Below are 24,528 nucleotides of genomic sequence, written 5' to 3'. Positions count from 1 at the left end.
TTGCACTGCCCGCTTTAAAATAAAAAACAAACTGATGAAGTATGAGTGGGATCGTAGTCATGGGGGCGTGGCGTGCAGTGCACGAGTGACGGAATGGAATAGACAGGGACGTGAGAACGTAAGTGGACTGGTAAAGGCCAATCATAGGAAGGACGATCACAGAAGGCATAAGGACATACTGAAGCTATGAAACAGAAAAGTTAACGCCAGGGAACAGAATGCTGATGGCATGAAATTAGACATCATTGCAAAACTGAACTTTAGTATGTGTGACACATGACCAAATCCTACAGGTGTGAAATAACACCTCTTGAGTACCAGTGAATTAATATGCAAACAATATGCTATAATACACTTTCATGAAAATGAAAGAGGTCCTATGGTCGTGGTGACAGAATCATTTTTAAAAATAATCCATGTCCCGAATTATGTAAAATATTTGCGTGTGTTGTTTTTTAACTAGATATTTGAATTGTTGTGGTGCCGTTAATTCCATTTAACTCGCTAATTAAAATTTCTCAAAAGTTCGCAAACACTCCGCCTTTAATAAATGAGACATGCCTTCTCTCTGCTTTGCCTTCGTTTTCAACTACAGTTTGACTCTATTTGTGTAATCGACGCATGTGAGGGTGTCAGGTGTTTGCTGTGGGCGTCACTTACCTGCGCATCTATTCTTAAAACTAGTTCATGTCATTGTGAGGATTTACACAAAGCTACATCTGTGAAGCTCAATTTTGAATCTGGCCCTCCCAAGCTTGCTTACTTTGGAATTTGGTAATTTCTCACCTTGTTTGTTTTTTTCACAAACTATTTTCACCATTTTTAAATGTATCCCACAGCAATCTTTTACGTTTTTAGCAACGAGTCTCTGCCAGGCACAGGACCAGTTTGATTCCAGTCTTATATTCATGCTAGCTGGGTGTTGTGTTTGTCTGTCTGTCCAATCTTCTCTCAGACCCAGCACCATAGAAGTCCTGGGACATGATGACTGTTAACACTGGGTGTCATGCTGGGGTCTCCCGCAGCTGGTAGAACAGGGTCTGCAATGCCTAAAAGCTAACTCGCCACCCGGCAGAGACCAGGTTTCTTCTCCTGTTTGAGAACAGATGCAGACAAGGGAAAGTTTGAGTTGTACATTCTGTTCCGGCTTTCACTTCTGCGATGGTCCCTTGGTGGTGAAGCCTGAGTCAGCAGAAATGGCTGAGCTGCTGGAGCCCCCGGGCAAGCAGAATGACTCACGCCTGCGGTTAAGACAACTGTATTCTCCCAATGTAATCCTCACCGGTCTGTTAGCCATAGGTGTACCTCAACACCATCTCCTACCCAGTGACCCATAGCTACCTATTGGAGTACTACAGCCTCCCACCCCCTGAGGGCCAGGCACTGGAGGCTTTCACTCGCCCCCTAGGGGCCTCAACCTTCTCAAGGCAGACATTTGTAACACATCCTTCTCAATGATGGTGGATAATTAATGGCAATCAACTTAACACCATACAATGTTTTTGTTTTCCTGGGCTCTGGCATACAGAGCTAACAAGTGTGACTTGTCTTCGTCAGGCTTATAAAGAGTATCACGCAGTGCAGGTGCATAAATATTGCCTTTTCATCAGTAACTGTTATCTTGACATAAGATGATACATTTTTCTTGCATACCCTTCTGTGCCGCTCTGTGTGTAGGAGAGTACAACTGAGTGAGGAGAAATGAGCACAGCTAATACAGTCCCAGGCCCATGTGAGGAGTAATGAGCTATTATAGAGGCGTGACGCTTGCGTCTGCCGCATCCTGAGGCCCTTCTTCCAAGGGCATCTGCGGACACCTCCCAGGGATGATGGGGAGAGGAAGTAGTGAGCCGTGACTTGCTCTGCAATGAAACGGAGGAGAAGGTTGAAATGTAGATTACAGAAAACTAGAATTTGGTATAGGATTGTTCACTTAAGCATAATACAATGTGATATAAAAAAGAATATGAAAAGGCTACACTTCACCTGACCTTTGAAGCGAGTACACAGACTGCAAACTGTTCTGTCAAGGAAAGGCTGAGGTATTGCCAGCTCAGCGGCATCTTAATTGTAAGATTGAGCTGGGACATGGAGCCCAGGTAGAGTGGAGCAGGATTTATGCCCTGATGGAAGAGGGACATAACCGTTCACAGGCATCGTTGGACAATTGCCAAGTCAGGCGAGTCATTATGCTTTCTTAGTCATCCTTCTCTTTGTCCCAAACAAGAAGGCTGAGTCTGGGCCTGCGTTGGTTGCTGCACCCTTAACAAGTTTACAATCTGAAACATATATCTGCTACTTCACTGCCCGAAGACCTTCACCAGGCTGGCCACCTTGCCAAGAGTAAAGGACTATAACGGGTGGAAGACTGCATTCGGCACCTGCTTCAGCCTGTATGAATACCCTGTGATGCTCTGTAATGCTCCTGTCCCCTTTTCAAGACTTCATGACTACGTTAACAGGTTTGTTGTTGCATAAATAACATCCTGATATTTTTGTGACTACTACGGTGAATAATTCTACATATGGTGTTGTTTTTTGTACAAACTCATGCAACATAGATTCTGTGGGGAACTGGGTGTGCAAATTCGAACACATACGATTGGCCTTCTAGGTTTGATCTTCTCTAAGGGATTTAAATGGACTGCAAGAAGGTACAAGCCATCACACATTGGCTACCCCATCCACAATATGAGGTGTCCAGGCTGTTTTAGCTTCTTAAATGCTTGCAAGCACTTCATCAAATCCTTGTTTGTTGGTCCTTTTGTACAGCAGAAGGGGATGCGGTGTGCTTCCAATGATGCTGAAACTGACTTTCAAATTCTAAAGAGCTATTCCGCCACCACCCTAGAACTCCTGCTTGCTAACAGGAATGAATGTTTCTGAGTTGAAGCATTTGGCTTCAGAGTGTAATTAGTGCCAAAAAGGGCCACCATTTACACTCCATGCCCTGTTTCTCCCACTGACTGATGCTCACTGATCAGACCCTCACTCATAAGGAGCTTTCAGCAACCAAGTCTGCCTTTCATGCTGACAGCGCTATATTCATGGTGCTCACCACACCAATACAGACCACAGAAATTTGCTGTTTTTAAAATCAGCAGTGGACCAGGCCCTAGGTTTGTTCTTTTGCAAACTTTGATTTTGAAATTACTTCTTGGCTGTGAAGAAAGAAAACTAAGATCAGGCAGATGCTTGTGTGAACATGGCTCAGCCAGTCCCATGTTAGTTTTGCCCCTCTTCAGAGATCGCCTCATGTATGACATTGTAACACGCTTTCGCAGGGAGATGTACTTGTTTCACATGGAGTTATTTGTGGGAGCAACGATCATTCTATATTTTGAAATGTTTACCATATTTCTCCTCTGGATTTCCCGACCAAAGAAAAAGACTTAGTCATTATTTCAAGTTAATGGGCCGTAAAGGGATTAACAAGAAAATGCCACCACTGATTGAAAGGTACTCCTGGCGGACAAGACCGTTCTAACATATGCCCAGACTTGTGAGACCAGCATCCAAGGAAAGGCTGAGAGGCTCCATCCAGCGGGTCTACGAACACCCATTCCAACATCACCGTGATCAAGGTACGCTGTAACCATGGACTTTATGGTGGCCCACCCCAGATTTATGCAGTACTAGAGCGATTTGTAAAATTGAATTGGATGAGCTCAAGACTGGTCAAGATATTTTTTAAAAGTATCACAGACGAGCACCTTGACTTTGGTGTAAAGTTTAGACCCCTCTCAAAATGAGAAGGCTGAGATTTTTAGTGCTGTTGATGTTAGCTCTCCGATTGACTACTTTCATATGTTCTTATATTGCTCAGAGTTATCACACCGGTGGCACCGATTTGAAGTCAGACTTATTATGATTCTACAGATGATTAAAAAAAATCAGGTGTCAAATGATTTTAATGGCTCAGAGAATGTGGACACCAGTAGGAAAAGGGTCAACAAATGTGGATCCAACTAAGTCTCAGGGAAGCAAATAAAAATTAATCCGATCCTTATTATGCACTTTCTCATCTTTCTAGGTAGTCTGCAGCCCCAGCTCGCATACTGTTCATATATTGTTAGCCTTTTGCATTTCTTCCATGTGCTTAATTTTGATATGTTTAATATCATTTCAGTGACAAAGATCAGGCCTCTGGGACTAGCCTATTACTAGTTCCTGCGTCAGTCTTTAGTAATTAATAGGTGCTAAAGAGGATTGAATGAGCCAATACAGGACAAATATCACTGTTTTTATTTGTGTGCGCGCTTATTTGTTTTCTACTCTAAATTATTTGTGGCTTTAGAGGAGTGTTTTTTTATTTGTACTCTAGGTGGCAGTATTGCTTTAGATTTTGCTTGTCACGAGCAAGTATTTTCACGATACCGTTTGCGGTAGTATCTCACTAGAAATAAACATAATGGGCCAAATGTACGAAGGTCCGGTTTTGTGACTCGCAGCTTGCGATTGTTTTGTTACCTCATTCATGGTTGCAAAATAATCATACATTTCCCTGCGACTTGCAATTAAGAAGGGACGCCCTTGTCGTGCCCCTCCGTAATAGTGACTTACAAACATGGTTTGCGATTCGATACTAGATTACTGACTTGCAAAATACCATTTGTATATCCCAAAATGCTTTTTTTTCTGTGCACAAACAGCTCGACTCTGCGTATTGGACCGTTTTCGCACAGAAAAAAAGCTTAGTACATCTGACCCATTGTGTATAAATGTAAATGATCCCCACTGCCCACCTGCAGAAACCTGAGTCAGGCAAAGTAGGTTCCTGTCTGAGTTTATGTGGGATGATTATCAAGAAAACGAACTTCCAGAATAGTTCGCCCAGTATTAGTGGTGATTTTGTCCCACTGGGTAGCATTCCCTCCCGTGTTACTTGAGTCATGCAGAAGGTTCAGGAACCCCTGCATTCGCTCCCCCGCTACCAAATAGCGCATAGCCAGTGCTTTTATATCATGCTGCGCCACAGGTCATTGTAAACGTGTCCGTTCTCTGCAGTTGCAACTGAAGCAGTAATGCCTCTGTCCTCCGGCATGGTGCAAGGAGTAGGTAAGGTAAAACCCCATATTTTTGCCCATCGCCCTTAAATCCAAGGTAAAAAGCCAAAATGGCGCCCATAGCCCTTAAATGCATTAACTGCCACCCTTGACCCCCATACCCAATGCGTCTACCCAAGGCGCTACTCAGCAGGAGGTGGTCTTCTCAGCCGTTGCCTGAGGCTGACGCGGTAGGCAATGAGCAGCAGAGGAGGGGTGTAGACAATGGACGTCATTCCCTTCTCCTGTTTGAGGATCTAAAATTCTGCATCACCTATTGTAAAATTGGCAACATCAACACATCCCGAGGCATCCGAGCGCTTCATTTGCTGTTGTTTGTGTAACGCAGCACTGGCACGGTGGCACATCTGTGTTTATGATGCCTTCCAAGTTTGTGGAGCTGGACGGAGAGAGGTAGATCGGCTCAGTGAGCGAGGTGGAGCCTCCCTCACCTCTCTTTTGCGCAGAAGCCCTGTAAACAAACGCGGGGCCCGGCCTCGCATTTTGCAGTGCTAATGCCCAGTTTGCTTAGTGTTTGGAGCCCTCTACGGCGCCAGCTCATTGCTTTTGTTCCGTCAATGAATTCTGCTCTGTTGCTTCCCTGACCTGTCCACTTCTTTCATGGTGCTTGTTGTCTTTCCTGTCCCGACCATGTCCGACCCTCATTAACCCCTTATAGTTTAGCGCTTCGGCTTTCTCACTTTCCCATTTGCTGTCACTGTCACCCCCTCCCCTGCTGTGGGGTTCGTCCTCATCCCTAAGTCCTTCCTTGGTTTCAATGAGTTGGATTTTTTTGTGCTCCTATCAAATTGATGTCCTGTTCTTAAATGTATATTATTGACACCTGAAAGCGTTGGTCAGGATGTATGGTGTGGGGGCCCGGGGCTCGATGGCTATTGAATCAACAGCAGCAGGTGATGGAGAATGTAACAATCTAGACGGGGGTGAAGGTGCAGGAAGGGTCACAGGGCAGGAGCAGAAAACGCAGTAGACATTTCTGGTTGTATAATGTATAACGGTAGACTGGTCCCAAACCCATCTCTTGCAGCTCGCAGGCAAAGGCCCCTGCTGCAGAGGTCCTCAGGATGACACTGAGGGGGTCAGACGCCGACATTGGACGCATGGCTTGGCAAAAGGCCAGCCTCTGTGTCACAGCTCAAGGGCGTGCACCACTAAAGGGTGCATGGGCGGGAGGTTGGGCTCAGGGCCTGGCCAAACAACGGGGCAGAAATCGTTGCCGAAGGAAGTGAGATTTCCCATGGTTCCATTGTACCAAGTCCAGGATATTTTGTATGCTTGTAGAGAAGCTGGGATTGCTTTGTTGCAAAATGAAATATGTGTTCAACACGGTGGGTTATTATTACACAGTCATTGCCTACTTTGAGCCAGTGGTTGCTGATGGAGGCCACTGGCACTCATCTTTAGGGACTAGAACTTACTTTTCCTCAACAGACATTGACCGCGAATAAGAAAGAGAAAAACACTTAAAGGGGAAAGAAGGAGGAAAAGAAAGACAAGAAAAAACATAACAGCAACATAAAGCATTCACCTGCAAGAGTGAGTTAAACGGGCAAGGGAGTGTGTGGCAGTGAATGAAAGAGGCCTGAAGTAGGATCAACACTGAGCACTCATGGTATTGGATCTTTGATAGCGCCGGCTACGGGCATCTGAGCAGAGCTTTTGGGACCATCAGTCATTCTCTTACAAATTAAGCACTGTCAGCCCAGCCAAAACTAACTAGTTCCTGGTAGTATTCCTTGACTTCTGCAGTCGACAGTGAGGTGCAAGTACTTATAATTTGTTTCACTGCTGAAGGAACTGTTTCCAACGAGTCCTCAGTATTTGTCAAGCTTTCTAGAACTATAGAACGACTTTTTTGACTGATCATTGGAAACTCATACTTGTGAGAACAGGTTTTTCATGTTTTTAAGTAGATACTTTATGCAAAAAAGAAATGTGCAGTTTAAACTCGGATAAAATAGAAAATGGCAAGAACAAAAGGTCCATGGCCTATGTCTAGTTTCGGTTGCAAGGAAGAATTTAATTAAAGGATGAGAGACAAATAAGTGAGATTCAATTATGATATGTTTTTTAAAAATATTTTTATTTGCTGCAAATGTCTTCAGAAGTAAAATCCGAACTATGAAAGGTAATTTTAAGCTATGTTGAAAAGAAACACAAATAAAGATTGAGGGCCTGATTTAGAGTTTGCAGATGGGTTTACTCCGTCACAAACATGCCGTATTACGATTCCATTATATCCTATGGCTATCGTAATACGATGGACGAGATATCTGTCACATTCGTGATGGAGTAAACCGTCCGCCAAGCTCTATATCAGGCCCTTAGTCTTTATAAAGACGTTTTATCGGCAGAACGGGGAATTGGATAAATGTTCTTAGCTACCTGTTCTCCTACAGAAATAAATTCTGGTCCTCCGATGAGGACCGCGGGCAGGGCGATCTAAAACCATTCTAGATGCCTGCATGCCAAGTAATTCCGATATCTAAAATTGTCCATTCCTGGAAGAAAGGGTTTTATTTTATATTTCTTTATTAGATTTCTCTGAGGCAGTAAGTTGCAATTGTGATGGCTCTTAAAAGGAAAACGAGGTGCATACAGTCTACGGTCTGTATGAATAACGTGCATGAAGAAGACGTTTCTTGACATACTCAAATTATATTCTTTGAGGATGTAACAGTTATTATAAAAGTTATTTATTCCAGTTTATCTAATTCCATCCTAACTTGCACAGTTTCCGGTCTTTAGCCATCTCTTTCCAGTTGGTCTCTTCGTCAAATTTCTTTGTAGGGATTTGAGGAGGGGCATCTTCCTTCTTTCTTAATATATTGTGGCAGGTGTGCGTTTCTAGCAGCCATCATTGTTTTCTCTTTTAACAGCTGAAAAAAAATGGGAGTTATTTGCGTCCTTTTGTGATGGTACGTGCCCACCAGTAGGGGATTGGAATTAGGTAAAAAAAATATGCTACTTGAGGTGTCATTATTCTGAATTTTGAGTGAGGAGGTGAATGGTACTTTAAATTAATTTAAAAATGAACTTGATTGATCTCCTTATATTGCTAATAGTCTAAGAAACTTGGTTTCATTGCCTTGCAGATTTCATAAATTTTCTATGAAGTGATACTGTTATTAAAACACAACTGGTTAGACACAGTATTTGTACAGAACAGACATAATCTGTGTTCATGGTTTTGTGTTTGATTTGTCAAAATGAGACCCCACTACAGTTTTTTGAATGTGTTTTAATACTATGAATTGTAATATCCATATTTTAAACATCTTTTCTGCAGTGATTGCTTGTATGCCAAATTGGTAGTCATTGCCATGCACCCAAAATGTCCTAGCAAATATTGCCCTGGGCTGCTTCTCTCAGCAGTGCTTGTAGGTAGTGGCAACTGAGTTTTTCTCCTGTATAAATACAAAGTTGAACGCTTGAAACAAGCAGTGACTGCACAACCCTGACACCTCCCTGAAACGGACAACGCCCTTCACCTAAGCCAGGCACCCTTTTGCCCAGTTGAGCACAGAAAGTGTAGTCATACAGTGGCAGTTTTTGATGATCTTAAAGCTGTCATTGATGGCTGCACTGATAGTGCATTGATCCTCTTGGATCTTCCCAGTCACTGACAATGCTTTGTTCGTTCCTCTTTAGATCCTGTTGTGGGGCACAGGAAGTGGCCTTGACTCTTTTTGAATCCATGTCTCCAACTGTGCCGGATCAGCACTATCACCTTTGCTTTTTAATTTGTCTTCGACCTCTTGCTCTGCCATTCTACCGCATTGTGTAAATTTATCTACATGCGCAAGCAGCATCCTGCTAATCCTCTTCTTGGAGTTGCATTGAGAAGTCAACTTCATTTCTGTGTTGAAGGCAATGAGTTAAGTGTTTTCCAATTTTCTAAAATCAACATCTTCCAAGTTGAAACAGTTTCTACTGTCCAAACAGATTACCCATATCATGGTGCTATGGTGTAGTCCCTAATAATGAGGTTCTATCAAGCTGCTGTCTATACTACTCTTTTGAACCTGGACATTTTGTTCCATGCTAACTTATCCCTGAAGCCTCAGGTCTTAGCAGACACACAGGCTCCTTTTGCCTACTCCGATTGCTATGTTGCTTCTTCGCTTCTCTCAGATTGCTATGTTACGTCTTCGCTTCTCCTTCTCCCACTGATTAGTTGTCCTGACTTCTTAAGTTTCATGAGTACTTAATTACAGTGGAGGGTTCTACAAGGGGCTCTCTGGGAAATCTGTTGAGCAACTGAAATAGATTTAAATAGTGCAACCAGAGTCCTTTAGGACTAAAATAAAATCTGATCATAGCTTTCCTTACCTACAAGTACTTGAATTGGGTCCCTGTGGAGACTTGCATTCCACAAGGACATCCATAACCTTCAATTTCTGAGAAAATGTTCTTGAACTATACACCAAAGTCATCTCGTTGTCCTGCATCTAAGCACCTGTAAAACAAATCTCAAAGTCACAACTGGGCAGAGCTGATGGCAGGTCACTGTGTGTCCTTTATGCATTAGCTTTAGAACTGTAGTCCCGAAAATGGCAGGCCCAAGAACTACCGTCTAAAATCTCAGAAGCAAGTGGAAGTCTGGCTTCTCTCTGTGATGTTACAGTCTGCTTCCAAACTGAGGACTTCTTCAGCTTTATAGTACAGCACAAAGAAACTTGTGGTTAAAAGCCATGTTTTACGGAAAAAAAGCAAGTATAGCTCTAAATTGGGGGTAACACAATGCATACTTCCCGTATAGGTTTGTCTTCCCAGCACAACTGGTTGCTTGGCATATTGTAAATCATTTAAAATATACATAGAATGTGCTTTGGCTCCAGCAGATGAGTATTAGCAGATGAGTAGTACATTTGCATATAATGCTGTTGACTATTGTATGATTCTGCTTTCCGTGGAACGCATGATGGACTATTTTATACCAGAAAAGTGCACTTAATCATCACTTGTTTATCACCTTCAGTTGCTTATCTCCTATGTGCATTGTATGTGTAAAACAATCCTTTATTACGTCAATAGGGTATGCCTTATGTGATAAATATAAATTGTGCTTTAGTGCCACATTAAAGTCAAACCTATTGGCTTTGTCAGTGCTTACTAAATAAATTATAAAGATGATGAGTTTATCTTTAAAGAAAAACTTGCAGTTAATGATTGAGTTTGGACAGGTAGTACCTATGTTACAGGGAGCTGGAATGAAGACAAGGGTGAAAGGGGAGGTAGAATGGAGACTGTGAGAGGGAAACTATCTTTTTACTTGCCTTTGCGGTTCTATTTTTCTATCTGTAGCATCGTCACATTTCCAAGGTACTCTTCTCATAATGTCCATTTATTCAAACATAAGTATTATTTTATATGTGTTTTTAAAGCACACTTTTACCTGCGATGGTGTCCTGGTGGTGAGCAGATATGTGTGCCTAGCCCTACCTAGGCTAGGGTGGTTAATTTAAAACCCCGGTTTTCAGATGCTTGCTTAATTGAAGAAAAGAAGAAGAGTCTCTAATGTGGAGTGTGAGGTTGTTTCATGCTTTAGGAGTGATGTAAGAGAATGCCTGTCATTCTGCTCTGGTTCTTTGTATGTGTGGGATGTGCCCCAGCAGAAGCCCTGCAGAGCGAATGTGTTTGGTGGAAGTAGATGCGACTGTTCAGGTATTTGGGGCCTCCGTTGTGTGGTGGCTTGAATGTGCGTATGAGGAGTGTGAAATGAGCCTGTTTGTGTACTGGGGTCCAGTGGAGCTCTCTGAGATGTGGTGTGATGTGAGCTATGTGTGGGAGGGTGAGAATGAATCTGGCTGCCGTATTCTTGATAGTTTGTAGTCTTCTGGGGAGCTGCTTGGTGTTCCCAACATTGAGGGTTCCTCTAGTGCAACCTGCTGGTGACTAGGCATGAGTGATGGTTTTTATGGTGTTGTTTGGGAGCCATTTGACAATCTTCTTCAGCATCTTCAGGTTGTAGACACAGGATGCAGTGACAGTGTTGACTTGTGCAGTCATGTCCAGTTTGCTTTTGATGTTGATTCCAAGGTTCTGGCATCATTGCTGGATGTGGGTGAGGGTGCTGTATGTGAGTCTGTGTTGTCCAGCCACCAGTTGGAGTCCTGTGGCGAGGTTTTCTTGCCAAAGATCACTACTTCTGTTTGTCTGTGTTAAGCTTGAGACAACTTTCTTTCATTCAGTTAGCAGCTTCGATCATGTAGTCTGTGAACTTGTTTTGTGTGTTGTGGGTCTTGTCTGAGAAGGAGGGTATGAGTTGTGTGTCGTCTGGAAGGAACAGATCCAGCAGAGAGCGGTTCCTTGGATACCCATATTGTTCAGGCACTTGATGAGAATGGACTGTGTGACCATGACAAATGATGCAGAGAGGACCGGAAGAATGAGGGCTGTCATGTCTCCTCCTTCAAGGATCATGCAGATGTCATTTGTGGCAGAGAAGAGTGCTGTTTCTGTATTGTGGTTTGCCTGAATCCTGACTGCGTATTGTCGAAGAGCTGGTGGTTGCGGAGGGTGGTTAGAGAGGAGTCAGTTGATTAAGTTTAAGACCATGGCAGGGTATGGTAGGAGGGAGATGGATCTGCAGTTTCAAAGGTGGCTGGGTCAGCAGATGGTTTCTTGAGCAGGGTTGTGACAGTGCCCTGTTTCCAGGCATCCTGGAATGTGGCTGATTCGAAAGCGGCATTGAGGATGGGTGTTAGTGTATCACTGATCGATAGTAGCTCTTTGGTGAAGGCATGGTGGGGACAAGGGTCAGCTATAGCTCTCTAAATGTAGTTAGGGAATGCTATAGTACAATTAGTTCTTAATATCAATGGAGGATTCTTAGTTCTTATGAAACTTTATTGTTGCCCGTTTTTATTAGGTGTGGCAGCCCCAGGGGCACATGTTATATCAGGAATGTACTAGAAATTACTGTGTGCTTCACATTTTACAATAACGTGTTAGACTTCATAATGCAATGGTGCATTCTGTTGCAAGCATGAGGCACTGACGCTTTTATATGAAAATGAGGTTGCTTCCCAATGATTTGCTATTTTTCATTTGATTCACAGCAATTAGGCTGCATCCACCATATGTGCCAGTAAAACAGCAATCCTGTTCTCAATAAGCGTTTTCTCCCTCTGAAACTCCATCTCTGTATTACACATTTGTTTGGTTCTCAACTTTTTTCCGTATGGGATACTGTTAAAATATACGTTTATCCATCTGTCTGTTTGTCTTTGTGTGAAAGATGTCTATATCCTTTTTACAGTTTTCAGTTCTTTACAAAACACTTAAAAAGTTTTAGAAAATGTCAAGTCATTTCTTTGGTGGCACGTCTATTCAGTACAGGGTTTCCTGTTGCGATCTAGTGTAGAGGGGTGGCTCCTCCGTAATAGCAGGAGGAGCATTGCCCCCCCCTGCTCAGAGTCAGGCAGTGACAAATAAAATGATGATAAACCAATTATATTATATTTTTATTTGTCACTGTCTCTCTGACAGCCATGGGATCTAGGACGGGACTGGGCCATAGGGAGGAGGAGTGGTGGGCACTGTAAAGTTCACATGTAGGTTTGGCCGGCCATCTTAAGATGGCCAAACAGACATGCACAGTTACATTTCTCCAACCCAGCTGTGTTACACAGCTGGATGGAGAAATGGCACAGGCGCCCTGTGTCTGAACAAGCGTTAAACCATCCTGCTCAGGCCTTGGTATAGCATGAGAGCAGCATCTGGATTGGGAGCCTGTGCTTTGTGCCCCAGTGATTGCTGGGAGCAGAGGAGCACCAAGGCGACCGGGACCAGAGCGGCAGGTACGTTTTAATTTTTTTATTCTTATTCCCCTATCCCCTCTGCCTCCTTCCACCACACTACTTTTAGATTGGGAGCAGCCGCCACTGTGTAGTGTACTTTGTAATGTTGCCTTAAGTTGAACTAGTACCAAAGATCCCATGGTTCATTGGGATTCTAAACGACATCCCATGGTTCGAAAAAGGCGCAGTCATCTGGGAACATTAATATGAAAGCATGTTAACTTACTGCGGTTGTTATTTGCCACTATCTTTACCAACAAAAGCCTAAAACGGGCTGTGTTATCGCCCCCCCATCCTCTTTGATTTATATACAGCGGATCTGGGTGCAGAGTTGCTCAGAGGAAATACGTTTACGACGAGGCTGGGGCAATTCATGCTCCCTATAATACAATACGTCGACGATATGGTCTTGCTCGCCCATACCCGGATTGGGCTTAAAGGGGTCTTGACATACTGCATGGCTACAATGAAAGAAATGCCTTAAAAGCAAATGCAGAAAAAACAAAAGTCCTGGTCTTCAGCCGTCAGCCAAAAAATCTGCATAGATATGGAAACTTGGACCTTTAAGGATAGAGATAGAAGATCAATATCACTCATTGGGAGTTTGGCTATCAAATACGGGGAGAACAACACACCAGGCAGCAGTTAAAATCTCCTGTGCATTAGCAAAACTCCATCAACGGCTTAAGGCACCTACCTACGTTTGAGCCATTACGCAGGGTGATAAGAGCAAAATTTCTACCCGCAATTACCTACATACATTTGGTGTTTCTGGGCAAATTGACAGCCACACTAGAGAATAGCCAGATGAGAGCCTACAAAAGGATCCTCAAGATCTTCAGATGAACAGGGCATGCACGGATACGTCTGGAATTAGGCATAATAAGTATGGACTTAATGTACAAAATGGATATCATAAAGCTTTATCAAAGTGTCTGCAGGGCAGAGGCACGCAGACTCAGGGGGGGCCTTGAAAGTAATCTTCAAAAATAAAACAAGTAGTTGGGCCATCTATTTGACACAGGCTGAGGAACAGTTCAACCTGGCCCCTTCCTATTCCACTGACCCTGCCATCACGAAAGCGATACTGAAGAAAAAACTGAAAGAGCTTGGAGTGCAGGCGTCTAGAGACCGATATCTCAACAGTCAAGGACATCCGTGGAGCTGATGGCTTGCTCAAATCTTATGTAACCACCAAAGGTCAGCCCTGTCTAAAACACCTTTAGGAGAGTGAGCGTTCCAGAACATTTTGCAGATGTGCCTTTTAACTTTACCTGCCTGGGAAAATCGACAGAAGTGGAATATCGCGCAAGGGCACGTTTACGAATGCACGCTGTGTAAATACCATACTGAATTGATAACACATCTTGTATGCTGTTTCCTATGCTTGGGATCTGAAAGGCCCCTACTACTAAAACCCCTGTTCCTGAAACATGAGGTGAGAACATGTAACGAAGCTTTAAGACTTATTTTTACTGCAGTGCTCCCCATGGAACTAGCCTGTTTTGGAAATTATTTTTACAAGCTGTGCCTAGCCTTACGTCAGGCAAGGAGCCAAACTAGCATGGCTACCCGCTGAGGACGGGGGCCTCTAAAGAAACGGCTCTGAAGCTATCCCTCCCTTTCACTTAACGACCATGGATGATGAGCTGAGAGAGGTAACCAATGCATAGCAGTTTCCCGGCCGGTATGCATTTTGTTGAGTTGGTCCCGGAGAACGTTCGATATGGTACTGGGCCATGAATAATTAGCTGGTGCCCGAAGAAGGAGGCATAATGGGTACTCATTTTGTGTAAACAGCTGGTGTTTTGGGGACCCCAGGGTGGGACTCACTTCTGGGTTTTTATTGTATTTTACTGTACTTAAATATAAGGTGTTATGATCAGACACCCTCATAGGCGATAGGCGGGACTATGCCGCTTAATGAGCTTTGACATTTGAAGGGTGCTTTTTGCCGCTTACTTTTATTTTTCCTTTTAATTTATTTTAATATATTGTAACGATTATAATTAATCATGCAATAAAGATTCATACTCATCATTATTCGCCATGGCACTCTCGTCCGTACTCCTAAAAGGTGGAATAAAAGGTAAATATCCCAGTGCGTGAGATTCCGGGAAACAGCTCAACAAAATGTCCAATCAGGTAGCGTTTACATTTCTTCAGGCATCCAATTATGTGCTTTAAACATAAACACATTTTGGCTGAAAATATCATTGTGTAATACTACACAGTAAAAAAAACAGAAGCAAGAAATGATGTCGTCATACTTAACTAGGCACTGGTATCTCTTGTGGGACAACAGCAAACAGCCCACCGCCTACTTCGCTGCACTTGCCTCCTGCACCCTCTCTCTTTTGGGTTGATCTGTGCATATTTCTGACTCAATGTGTACAACTTAGCCCGCATCGGCAGGCTGCCTTTTGCAATGCAAGGGCTAGCTCCTACAGTGCAGAAGATATCCTTCCGCTCCCGGACCCGCACTGTGGAAACACTCCAAGCCATCGACCTCTTGACCCCGCCAGTGCCTGCTCTTCAAGCGTAGCCTACTGTGTTCGCTGCATCCTTTACTGCTGCGCGTTTTTTTTGTTGAAATCTTTCATTTACAGTGACATGGGGACACAAGAACAAAGGTATATTTACAGACAGTTGTATGAGGACACTGCTGGTCGAGAAACCTTATCTTTGATTTTCATGTACCGATGATTAATTGTTGTGGTTGTGCTTAATGCTAAACTGATAGAGGTTATAACGAGCGCCTAGACGATTCTTGGGGTAAAAATATTAGAATGTCGATTTCTTCCATTTCATGCTAGGTGACTTGTAGCCTTGGTTTGTGCTCTAGAGTTGTAAGTTCGAGAAATAAACGTACCTACGACAAGTAGTTGAATTTCGGTAACCATTAGAAAAGCGAGTTTTTTGGTTTAACATTTCTGTACACAAGCAGAGTCTGTCTGCAGTGGAGCTGTAAATGTCTCAGGTATTTCTTAGATGGTTTTCTGGAGTGCTGAACAGGAAAGGATGCCTGTAGTAATAACGGGGAACGTAATTACTGTTTTGAGAGGCATGGAATCACTGAAAAGAGGAAACCAGGAAAAAATAATAATATATATATAATAATAATTGGGAGCAGCTGCCACTCACTTCAGCACGTGTTAAGTAAACTTCTCATAAACTGCTTGGAATGTCTTATCAGTGGAGAGACTGGTACAGCTCTGCCTCCCTTCATTCCACCTCAGTAAGTGTGGAGTAGAAAACTAACACCCTCTTGTCTCAGACTCTTCACCGCCTAATTTTCCTGTGAGTTTGGGGATTTCTTTTGTTATTTTATTTTTCGCGTGTGCTTAGGGATTATTCAGATTTTTTTCTTTTAATGTCGTCCACTTTCTTTGGTGGTTTATATCAGAAACAGTTGTATACGCAGAAACGCAAAGTTTCAGCAAATGTATTTTTTGACTGATTGAATCAACTTCAACTTTTGCTCTGCTCTAAAGGCATTCTTCTGTAGTTGGAGGTTTGCATATTTTTAAACAGTGGTTTAATTTTATTTCTTGTAAACGCAGGGTAACCTTGCTGTGTAAAATTACATTTAGAATTGTAACCCAACAGTACCGCAAAATCCGCTGTTCCATTCAGTGCTTTTTTTACGTAGTGCGTAAACAATAAACTGCTAAACAATCTTGACTGGGCATAGGAAATCATTGGTTGGAAAATGCACAGCATTCTATAAAAACGTATGAAGTTCTACAACAAACAATGATCCAGACAAAGGCGATGCACCAAACAGGTAATCCTCTACAATAGTAAAGGGATTTCTACATCTCTGAAAACTCTGGTTTCTTTCCACATGTTATCTTGACGCTATCAGTGTTAGTAATGGAGTCCACAGTTACTGTGGGATTGCCATTTGATTTTCATTTGCAAAGGATGCTCTGTTTGTCGATTATTGAGCTTTTTGTTAGCTGTACCATGTGCAATCGGCTCTATCTGGATGAAGGTCCTTCATTGGTATCATCTCACATAGGTACATAAAGTATCATAATGCGTATAGTCTGTGTTCTTATTGCTAAATAATGATGGACTGGCACGAGAACAATGAAAATGAGTGCGAGTTTGGACTTAAAGGGAAGGATAGGTATACAACCCCAGTGGTGGTCGCTATTAAATAGCCATAGCTCAGTGACTCTATAAGGCTAGTTTACCTTTAATCTCCAGAAGATTGCTCAGAGTTCATTTAACATGCATATGCTACATGATGAAGGGGACTCTTCACTACTGAGCACACATGCGCGCGTACCTCTCTCTCTTTCCCCCTCCCTCTCTGCTGAGTCCTTCTTTGGCTATTTAGGATAATCCACACTTAGGCCTTCATAAGGTATCCATGCAAAATTTGCATCCTCTTTCCCCCAACATCCTGAAGATTTAAAGGTATCCAGGTTTTGTGGATTCCCCTGGAGGGAATCAGGGAAACAGTTAAAATAAAATATAGCTAAATTCCGAGGTTTTTGGGACAATAGGAAAAACGTGCTTCACTAAAGGGGCCTTTTTCCCCTAAAAATGGCACCCACAAAAGGTTTGCAATGCTGAAGTCGCCATCGTTCCAGCTTTTAGAGATATACAGAGCTAAATCAAAATTCCTATTTTTTTTATCACAGTTTTTCCATTCTTCAAAGAGGTAGCCCATTTTTCCTATTTTTTTTTTCTTTTCTATTTTTTGTGCTTTCAACCTACTTCCAGTTGGTGACTGAAACCAGTGTGAAACCCACGGGTGATCCAGGAAAGTTATGGAGTTTAGAAAAGTAGACGGATGCTGAGTTAGCAAGGGGTTATATTTGTAGGGCCCTCAAGGGTTTCCCAAAGAAACCAACTGTTGAAATAAAGAGAGATTGAAAATGAGTAGGAAGTACCAGACATTTGTGGCTGTGTTTTAATCTGTAACTTTTTGTTACAGTAGCCCATTAACAAAAGCAATATGCCATTACGCGTGAAGAATGGGTATCAAGGAAACCTATGTATTTCTGAAATAGCACCCGAAATTTAGCTTGAGTTGTGGTTATTTGTACATCTCTGAATTTGTGGGTTACCTGTACTAGCGTGATTTTGAGGGTAGTTTTCAAAATTTCACCTTTCTTACACACTGATTTACATTTGGAAGGCACAAATGCAGTGAAACCCAGTTGGGAATACGTTCTATGTTCACACATGTCTTCTGATTAAAAATGGTACTTCACTTACGTGGGTAGGTCTAGTGCCTGTCACAGCACAGGAAACGGGCCAAAACACAACATGGACACATCACATTTTTCCACTTAAAACTGACCCTTGTTTTGCAAAGTGGGTAGTTGTGGATTGTGGGCCTTACGACAGCCAGAACCCAGGGAAAACAAGCACACCTGTCCTTTTTTGAAGACTGAACACCTAGGGGAATCTAGGGTGGGGTGACTTGTGCGGCTCTCACCAGATTTTCTTACCCAGAAGCCCATGCAAACCTCAAACATTGACTAAAACACACATTATCTTCACATTTCTGTGAGGAAAACTTCTGTGATCTACAGGGAGACACAGATTTTCTACCACCCAGCAGTCCTCTAAGTCTCTCAATAAAAATTGTACCTCACTTGTGTGGGTAGGTGTGGTGCCAGGTAATGCCCCAAAACGCAACATGGACAGATCACATTTTTACACTCTAAACTGACCCTTTTTTCAAAGTGGGTAGCTGTAGATTTTGGGCCTTAGCTCAGCCGGCATCCAGGGAAACCTAGCAAACCTGCAAATTTCTGAAAAGTAGACATGTAGGGGAATCCAGGTTGGATTGACTTGCATGGCTCTTGCCAGATTTTCTTATCCAGGATCCTTTGCGTATCTCAAGCTTTATCTAAAAGCACACATTTTCCTCACATTTCTGTGCAGGAAAGTTACAGAATCTGTGGGGATCCACACATTTCGAACCACCTAAATTTCCAACACATCTTCCAATTAACAACTATACCCCACTTGCGTAGGTGGGCCGAGAGACCACCACACAAAAGGCCCTAAAGCACTACATGGAGAGATAAGTGCTGTATTTGGGGCCGTGCTGGGCCGCCGCCCATGGAAACGTACCAACCACAGACATTTATGAAAACTAGACACCCAGGGGATTCCATGGTTGTGTACCTTGTTTGAATCCCACAGGTTTTCTTACCCACAATGCCCTGCAAATCTCAAACTTGAGCTAAAATAACACATTTTCCTTACCTTACTGTAAAGGAAACTTCTAGAATCGGGAGGAATCCACACAATTCCTCCCACCTAGCGCTCCTCAACTTGTCCCAATAAAAATGCTGCCTCACATGTGTGGCTGGGCCTAATGCCTGCGACAGCAACAGATCAAACCACGGTCAATGGCAGTTCCACTGTGGGACTTCCATTGACCCTGGTATAATCAGTTTCTCTTGCAGTCACTAGGCCCAGCCACTCAAGTGGGGTAATGTTTTTATTGTGGGGGAACGCTGGATGGCAGGAATATTGTGAATTTCTATGGATTCCGGAAGATTAAGTAACAAAAATGCAAAGAAAATTTTAACATTTTGCCAGAGTTTGAGGTTTGCCTTTTACCTCTGCTGGAGGGGTGAGGGGGGCTACATTAAAGTGTAAGTGCACATCCCCTTAGGCAGATTTAGATAAGCTGCGCAGATGCTCCCTTGAAAAACAAGTGCACTCACCCTCACTACCTACCCTTTTGCTCCACTCTGAAGTGTTGTTCTGTACCAGAGTGTAGTAGCAACCCTACGATGAAGCATGCCTCTATTTAGTGGATGAGGACAATGTAATAATCTGTAAGGAACCCTGAACCCATAGACAAGGCAGAGACTTCCATATCACCCCTCTCCCTTTTGTTTTATGGGTTTGACTGTGATCATAGTGGCAGGACAAAGGAAGAGGTATACCTCTTGCCGTACTTTTCTGTGAGGGCAAAGTTTGAGGATATCAGGGCATTGTGGGTAACAAAATGTAATGGGATCCACGCAAGGTACACCAGCCTGAACTGTCCCAGGGTGCTTAGTTTTCAGAAATGTGTGGGTTTAGGAGGGTTCCATAGGTGGCGGCCTGTCCTGGGCCCTGTTAACACAGCTGCCCTCATTGCCAAATCTGATTAGTTTTTTTTTTACAGGAAATGTTGATGTTTCCACTTTACCCTTCTTGTATGGGTGAGCTTAGTGTCCACAACAGGAAAAGTCCCAAAATGTAGTGTTTTTATCAAAACAAGTGGGGGAATACTAGGCAGTAGGAATTTTGTGGCTCTCTATGTATTCTGGAAGCTTACATCACAAAAATGCAAGGACAATTTGTGATTTTAGACAGAGTTTAAGGTATGCAGAGCATTCTGAGTAAGTAAACATTACGACATCCACACCAGGCATACCACCCTGGACTCCTCTTGATGTCTAGTTTCCCAAAATGTCTGGGTCTGGTAGGTTTCTCCAGGTGTCAGCCTTCCCAAGCCTAAAAAGTGCAGCCAGTCAGCATGGAAAGTGTGACAATATTGGGATTTAGTACCACTTTCCTTGCTATCTGTGAAAACGCTCAAAATAATCAAATGTCTTCTGGCTGGCCCTTTGGATGGGATGTTTTAGTTTGCAAGGGAGTAGAAGGACTGTTGAGGCTTTAGGGGTGAGGGTGGTGGCCTGTTGTTAGGCTGGGCCAGACCCACCCCATTATTTTATTTTAAAAATAGTCCTGTCATCCAGTGGGCTTTCTGCTCCCCAGGGGCAAATTGGAGACAACCTCCCTATCTGCCATCCGGGGAGGCAAAAATACTGGTTTATTCCCTTTGGGGCGGGGGTATGGTCTAATGTCAGAATGTGATGCCCATGCCTCTTTCTTTTGATCCAGTTGAAAAATCCCTGGTGTTTAGTGGGCTTTCTACCCCCCACAAGGCAGGTTTGAGGCAATCTCCCTAATTTAGACAATCCCTAGAAAGACACAGAAAGGCTGAAAAACTGTCTGGACGTTTTCTGGAGTGGGGGCATGGCCATGCCCATGGTGGACAGCTCCCACCCCTATTTTGTTTTTAAAATTTTCCTTGTTGTCTAGTGAGCCTTCAGGCCACACCACCCCCAGGGGGGGAGAGTGGGGGTAATCACCTCATTGCTCAACCCCCCCTGCAAGGGAGGCAGAAAGACGGACATTTTTAGGGAGGGCAGGGGAGTGTAAGCCCTTGCCTAAGAGGCCTCTCCCACATATCCCTGGTGCCTAGTTAAGTAGATCCCTGCTCACGGATTACTCTCCTGTGTCAATCCCCAAGCTGGGATCCACTGGGCAGAGATTTTTTTGTTTAAGGTCTTTATTGGTGTTTTATACATCACAGCATTTCAATAAGGGAATGTAAGTATATATATATGTTCAATGGCATGTGTAGCTGCAGATACACATGCTGTGCACATCCCACCATCTGGTGTTGGGCTCGGAGTGTTACAAGTCGTTTTTCCTCGAAGAAGTCTCCTCCCATTTCGACTCCATTGCGCATGGGCGTCGACTCCATCTTAGATTGTTTTTTTCCGCCATCGGGTTCGGACGTGTTCCTTTTCGCTCCGTGTTTCGGGTCGGAAAGTTAGTTAGAATCTCGGAAAAAACGTCAGTATTGTTTGCGTTCGGTATCGGGTTAGTTACAACAGATTGACACCGAATTTTGAACAGCTCCGGTGGCCCTTCGGGGTTTTTTCGATCCCCCGTCGGGGCCTGGTCGGCCCGGCCACATGTGACTTCAAGGCTGATGGAACGGACCCGATTCCGCTTCTGTCCAAAATGCCATAACAAGTATCCGTATACGGATCAGCATTTGGTCTGTAACTTGTGCTTGTCCCCAGAGCACAAGGAAGATACTTGTGAGGCCTGTCGAGCGTTTCGGTCGAGAAAGACGTTAAGAGACCGAAGAGCCAGAAGACTGCAGATGGCGTCGACGCCGACAGGACAAGAGCGTTTCGAAGAGGAAGAGGAAGATTTCTCTATCCACGAGTCGGACTCGGAAGAGCTCGAGGCCGAAGAAATGCCGAAAACCGTGAGTATGACATCGAAACATAAGACTCACAAGAAGTCAACAAAAGCCCAGGGGACGCCACCGCCAACAGGCCATGGCTTAACCCAAAAAATAGGTGACCGATCCAAGGCACCGAAAAAGGGAACGCTGGTGTCGAAGTCATCCGACTCCGGTCGAGATACCGCCACACAGCAATCTCGGACCCGAGACATCGGCTCAGAGAAATTTCGGCACCGTGACAGCGGCACCGAACAAATTCGGCACCGAGACACCACCATGCCGAAAATTACAAAGGTTTCTTCGGAGCCTAAAAAGACGTCCGAAAAAGTTTCGGTTCCGAAACATCCAGCCTCGGAGCCGAAAACAGGTTCCTATACAGAGGAACAAGGATTGTCCTCCCAAATGCAAAAACATAGATTCGGAGAGGAACTTCAAGCAGTAGAGCCAGACTATACTCAAAGGAGGCTCCACATTCAACAAGACACAGGGAAGATAACCACTCTTCCCCCGATTAAAATAAAAAGAAAACTTGCCTTTCAAGGAAAGGACAAGGAGCCACAGGCAAAGGTGGAAAGGAAAACAACTCCACCGTCTCCACCACCATCAGTGCACAAATCACCAGTAGCAACTCCTCCACTGATGCACTCCCCGACTCATACTACCATGAGTCAAGATGATCCCGATGCATGGGACCTTTACGATGCTCCAGTATCGGACAACAGCCCAGACTCGTACCCTGCCAGGCCGTCCCCACCTGAGGACAGTACATCTTACACACAGGTGATCGCAAGGGCAGCTGCTTTCCATAACATCACCTTGCATTCCGGACCAATTGAGGATGACTTTTTGTTTAACACGCTATCCTCCACTCATAGCCAATACCAAAGACTACCTATGCTCCCAGGAATGCTAAAACATTAAAAACAAATCTTTCAGGATCCTGTTAAAGGCCGAGCCATAACTCCAAGGGTGGAGAAAAAGTACAAGCCACCGCCAACAGATCCAGTTTATATTACAACGCAGTTAACACCAGACTCAGTAGTTGTCGGGGCAGCTCGTAAGAGAGCAAACTCTCATACCTCGGGGGACGCACCACCTCCAGACAAAGAGAGTCGCAAATTTGATGCTGCTGGCAAAAGAGTTGCAGCACAAGCAGCAAACCAATGGCGCATTGCCAATTCACAAGCACTTTTGGCAAGATATGATAGAGCTCACTGGGATGAGATGCAACATTTGATAGAACACTTACCCAAAGAGTTCCAAAAAAGAGCACAACAAGTGGTGGAAGAAGGACAAAGTATCTCTAATAATCAGATACGGTCCTCAATGGATGCAGCAGATACGGCTGCAAGGACAGTAAATAGTGCAATAACAATAGGAAGGCACGCATGGCTGCGCACGTCAGGGTTCAAGCCGGAAATTCAACAAGCCGTGCTAAATATGCCATTTAATGAACAGCAGTTGTTTGGGCCGGAAGTCGACACTGCTATTGATAAACTCAAGAAAGACACTGATACAGCAAAAGCCATGGGCACACTCTACTCCCCGCAGAGCAGAGGCACATTTCGCAAAACTCCTTTTAGGGGAGGGTTTCGAGGACAACCTACAGAAACCACAACATCACAAACAAGGCCCACTTACCAAAGCCAATATCAGCGGGGAAGTTTTCGGGGGCAATATAGAGGGGGACAATTCCCCAAAAAATAGAGGAAAATTCCAAAGCCCTAAAACTCCTCAAAATAAGCAGTGACTTACAAGTCACACATCCCCATCACATAACACCTGTGGGGGGAAGACGAAGCCAATTTTACAAACATTGGGAGGAGATAACAACAGATACTTGGGTACTAGCAACTATCCAGCATGGTTATTGCATAGAATTTCTCGAATTCCCTCCAACAGTCCCACCGAAAACACACAGTATGTCAAAACAACATATAAATCTTCTAGGATTAGAAGTTCAAGCATTGCTCCAAAAAGAGGCAATAGAATTAGTACCAAAACAAGAACTAAACACAGGAGTTTACTCACTGTACTTTCTGATACCCCAAAAAGACAAAAGTCTAAGACCTATACTTATGCTATACTTATATGTATCGACTCCATCTTAGATTGTTTTCTTTCCGCCATCGGGTTCGGACATGTTCCTCTTCGCTCCGTGATTCGAATCGGGAAAGTTTAAGAAATCATCAAAAATCCGTCGGCATTGTTGCGTTCGGGATCGGTTTTCCTAAAGCTACATCGGCACCGACGAGACAACCGCTTCGGCAGCCCTTTGGGGCTTCCGCAACCAACCGAGGACTGGTCGGCCCGACCACACACATCGTCGAAGCCTCATGGACCGGACCCCCTTCTGTTTCTGTCCGACGTGCCTAGCCAAGTATCCTTATACAGACCAGCATCGGGTCTGTAACCTGTGTTTGTCACCGGAACCCAGAGAGGATACCTGTGAGGCCTGCAAGGCTTTTTGGTCGAAGTAGACCATAAGAGATCGACGAGCAAAACGCTTGCAGATGGCATCGCAATCGACACAACTCGACGTCGAGGAGGAAGAGATGGCTATCTCGATCCAGGGTTCGGAATCGGATGACTCCGACGGAGACAGACCACTGACGGCGGGCCAAAAAGTGAGTATGCC

At 43.9% G+C, this 24,528-nt stretch overlaps 1 protein-coding gene across 2 annotated transcripts in view; it reads left to right on the top strand.

The window, feature by feature from the left end:
* The window catches only part of GTF2E2 (general transcription factor IIE subunit 2), a 226,490-nt gene that overhangs the window by 138,812 nt on the left and 63,150 nt on the right, over window positions 1-24,528 (top strand). The window lies entirely within an intron of this gene.

This window comes from Pleurodeles waltl, chromosome 1_2 (assembly GCF_031143425.1).
Source record: "Pleurodeles waltl isolate 20211129_DDA chromosome 1_2, aPleWal1.hap1.20221129, whole genome shotgun sequence".
NCBI classification, from domain to species: domain Eukaryota; kingdom Metazoa; phylum Chordata; class Amphibia; order Caudata; family Salamandridae; genus Pleurodeles; species Pleurodeles waltl.
The sequence above is the reverse complement of the archived record's forward strand: the minus strand, read 5'-3'. Positions and strand labels throughout refer to the sequence as shown.